A 4,807-nucleotide genomic window follows, 5' to 3' on the forward strand; every position below is an offset into this window, starting at 1 on the left:
AAACAGAACAAAACAGTTGTCCTTGAGTCAGTTCCAACTCATGGTGACCCCTTGTGTGTCACAGTAGAACTATGCTCCATCGGTTCTCAATGGCTGGTTTTTTTAAAGTAGATCACCAGGCCTTTCTTCTGATGAGCCTCTGGGTGGACCTAACCTCCAAATTTCTGCTGCTATCCATTTATGCCACCTAAAGTCTTTCTCCCCAGAGAACTGTACCAATAAAATATTCTGGAGATAAAATATCCAGTTGAGGAGACAAAAGGTTTCACAAAAAAGACAGAATTTGACCTCTACCTTGAAGTGAAGAGTATATGGTGTGTTTTCAGAAAAAGTACAATTTGCTTCAAGAAAGGTATTTATTCAGAAGATCAATGAGGAAAGAAGGCTGGAGAGGGAGGGTTGGACAGGAACCTGAAGATTCTTAAATAATAAGGATGGTGGATTGGACTTTGATTCAGTAAGCAGTTAGGAACCACTGGGCCAAGAAAGAACTTTGTTTGAATCTGTTCTCTAGAAGTCTTCACTTTTGTTGATGTGTACAACACATTAGAAGAAGTGGATTGGGACAGTGAATGACTACACAAGATTAGGGGAAATAGGTTTGGAAATGATAGTAATAATGGGTAACTTTTGAGTGCCCACTGTGTACCTGACATCAAGATTGTGTGCTGCAATCCATATGGGAATACTGAACGACAAGCATCATTTTCTCCAATTTGTGGATGACAGACTAAGGCTCATAGGGATTAAGTTATATGCTCCATGTCACACTGCTTGAGAATGAGTGACAGACCTGAGAGCTGAACCAAAGTCTGTCTCCAAAAGTAGTGTTCTTTTTACTGGACTGTGATTTATTCCTTTTTCTCTGAGAAACTAGAATCAACAGGATACACAAATGATTTGAATTTATTGTGCCAAAAGCACTTGTCATTTGAAGGAGGTCTATTTTGAATCTGACTATAACGCCAAGTTGTTGTTGTTATGTGCCGTCGAGTCGGCCCCGACTCATAGCGACCCCTCCTTGGGTTTCCGAGGCAGTATCACTACGGAAGTAGGATTGTCCAACCTTCCTTCTGAGGAGTGGCTGGTGGGTTTGAACCACCAGCCTTCTGGTTAGCAGTCAAGTGCTTTAGCCACTATGCTACCAGAGCTCCTATAATGCCAAGTAACACCTCTTATTTTGTACATAAATCTGGATTTGCACTTTATAATGCCCACTTAAGGTACAACCAAATAATATAGTCATTCTATTGCTGATGTTGTGAATCTAATGAACCCAGAGGAACAGCTTTAATTGGAGAATAGGTGCAAGAAATGAAGTTAGTAAGTGACAGAGAAGAAACAGTGAGAGTAAGAGAGCCCAGGAAACTCTATGCTACAGGAGAAAAGAGAAGAGAGAACACGTGTAATTAGCAGTCTTGAAGGTTTAGAGAATTTAAGGAGTATTCAGAAAAACTACTGCTAATGGGAGCTCTGGTAGCATAGTGGCTAAGACCCTTGCCAGCTAACCAGACGGCTGGCGGTTCAAACCCACCAGCCGCTCCTCGGAAGGAAGGTTGGGCAATCCTACCTCCGTAGTGATACTGCCTCGGAAACCCAAGCAGGGGTCGCTATGAGTTGGGGCCGACTCGACGGCACATAACAACAACAACTGCTAATGAATTAAATTATTAGGAGGACCCTGGTAGCCTCCAAAAAAAAAAAAAAAAGAATTCTTAGTTGAGTAATGTTAGGGGTAGCAAATTTGCAAGAGGTTAAGAAATGTCTGGATGACAAAGAAGTAGAGGTGGTGAGTTTAACCTATTTTTACCAAGAGATTGGTGATGAAAGACAAGTGATGTTAGAGGCATCTCGCTGAAAGTAGGTTGATTGTTCCTATATTTAGAGAGTAGATTGCCCAGTTTTCCTTCGAAGGAGTAGCTGGTGGGTTTGAACTGCCAGCCTTCTGGTTAGCAGTCAAATGCCTTAGGCACTAAGCCATCAGAGCTTCTAGTTTAAGACATTAGTTAGTTCATTATAACACCCTGAATAGACGCTTGCATCTAAATGGATGTTTGCAGGATGAATAGGCTTCAGTCAGGCAAATGTCAAAAGGGTATATGGAAGACATTCTAAGTGGAGACAGGTGAGTGATTTTTCCAGAGAACTAACTTGGCGTAGTGCCTAGGGCATTTGACTGCTAACCAGAAGGCTGGCAGCAATTCAAACCCACCGGCCACTCCTCAGATGGAAGGTTGGGCAATCTACTTCTGTAGTGATATTGCCTCAGAAACCCAAGGACTATGAGTCGGATCCAACTCGATGGCAGTGAGTTTGGTTTAGTTAAGGGTAGCTCTAGTGGCATAGTGGAAGCAGCAGTGAAGAAATCAGATGATGTATTGCATTGGGCAAATCTGCTATAAAATAACTCTTTAAAGTGCTAAAGAGCAAAGATGTCTCTTTGAAGACTAATGTGTGCCTAACCCAAGCCAGGATATTTCCAATTGCCTCATATGCTTGTGAAAACTGGACAATGAATAAGGAAGACCTAAGAAGGGTTACTTCTGCAAAGATTTACTGCCTCAGAAACCCAATGGAGGTTTCTGTGAGTCGGAATTGACTTGATGGCAAGGGGGTTGTTTTTACTTTTATTTTTATTTTTTAAAGAAGAGTTGATGCTTTTGAGTTGTGGTTTTGGTGAAGCATACTGAAAGTACCATGGACTGCCAGAAGAACTAACAAATTTGTCCTGGAAGAAGTGCAGATGGAATGCTCCTTGGAAGCGAGAATGGCTACACTTCGTCTCACCTACTTTGGTCATGTTGTCAGAAGGGCCCACTCCCTGGAGAAGGATATCATGCTTGGTAAAGTGGAGGGTCAACGAAAAAGGGGTTGCCTTTTTTGAAAAAAGGTTCATGGTTGCCCTCAATGAGATGGATTGACACAGTGGTTGCAACGATGAGTTCAGGTGTAGCAAGGACTGTGAGGCTGGCACAGGACCAGGCAGTGTTTTGTTCTGTTGTACATAAGATTGCTATGAGTCAGAGCCAACTTGACAGCACCTAATAACAACAACAGTGCATATGGCATTTGGCTGCTAACCAGCAGGTCAGTGGTTTAAAACTAGAAGCCACTCCATGGAAGGAAGATGGGGCAATCTACTTCCATAAAGATTTACAGCCTAAGAAATCCACGGGGGATCGCGATGAGTCGGAATTGATTTGATGGCTGCGCCAGAAAGAAAGAAGGGGAGGGTTGGGTAATGGAACTAGAAAGATAGATAGGGTTTAAATCCTAAAGGTCTGTGACTGCCAGTTTGAAGAATCTGGACTCTATCCTGAAGGCTCTGGGGAACTCTTGGAGAATGTTAAGCAGGATAATCTTCATACTCCATTACTGATTCATCATTGCATGTCAGTTACTTTCCTTATTGAGGTTATCAGCTGGATTTCTACATGAAGTGAATGAAAGTGAGAATTTTGACCATATAGTCACGTACCAGCCATTAGCAAACTAAATTGGGTTGGAGTACCACTGAGCTGTCTTCAAAGAAGAATGAAGTTCATGGTTGCCTGACACTTAAAGAAGGTGTGTTTGTAAAAGCATTGATCGACCACGATGTGTTATGCACTTCACATGATTACCTTCAAATAATTTAAAATCTGCTAATGCAACAGGACATATTCCTTTCTCTATTCTTCATCCCATGTGAGTTTGATGTGGGATCAAAATGAAGGGAATATTCACATTTGTCTATTTGAAAGCATAAAAATCCAAATGGTTATGTTTTTGGTGTGGGTATAATTTTACCTTTTAAAATTTACATTAAACTGACATAGCTGACAAAGGGCTTATCTCTGAAATTTATAGAAAACTCCAACACCTCAACATCAAAAAGACAAACATTCCAATTTAAAAAGTGGGCAGAAGGCACTTCACTAAAGAAGATATTCAAGTAGCCAACAAACACATGAAGAAATGTTCGTGATCATTAGCCATCAGAGAGATGCAAATCAAAACAAGAATGAGATACCATCTCACCCCAGCACTAATAGTAAAGTTCACCAAGACAAAAAACAAATGCTGGCAGTGATGTGAAGAGATCGGGACTCGCAAACACTGCTGGTGGGACTGTAAAATTATACAACCACTGTGGAAACTGGTATGGTGAGTCCTTAAAAAGTTGGAAATAGAAATGCCATTTGATCCAGCAATCCCATTACTAGATATGTATCCTAAAGAAACAAAAGTCATTATATGAATAGATATATGCACACCCACGTTCATCGCAGCACTATTCACAATAGCAAAGAGATGGAAACAACCTAAGTGCCCATCAGCCAAGGAATGGATAACCAAATTGTGGCACACACACACAATGGAATATTATGCAACCCTAAAGAATAATGTAGAATATGCAAAGCACCACATAATGTGGATGAACTTGGAGGACATTATGCTGAGTGAAATAAGTCAATCATAGAAGGATAAATATTGTATTAGTTCATTATTGTAAAAAGTCAAGGAAAGGTTTATATATGGAAGGAAGCTTTCTTTGTTGGTTAGCAGGGATGGGGAGGTGGAGAGGGAACTCCTAGACAGGCTAGCAGAAAAATTATATATATATATTTGTTGTTGTTATGTGCCATTGAGTTGGCCCCGACTTATCACTACAGAAGTAGGATTGCCCAACCTTCCTTCCGAGCATATATATATGTTGTTGTTGTTGTTATGTGCCATCAAGTCAAACCTGACTCATAGCGACCCCTCCTTGGGTTTCCGAGGCAGTATCACTACGGAAGTAGGATTGCCCAACCTTCCTTCCGAG

This window comes from Orycteropus afer, unplaced genomic scaffold (assembly GCF_000298275.1).
Source record: "Orycteropus afer afer isolate SDZICR_OR568_19922 unplaced genomic scaffold, OryAfe1.0 scaffold00188, whole genome shotgun sequence".
In the NCBI taxonomy this organism is placed as follows: domain Eukaryota; kingdom Metazoa; phylum Chordata; class Mammalia; order Tubulidentata; family Orycteropodidae; genus Orycteropus; species Orycteropus afer.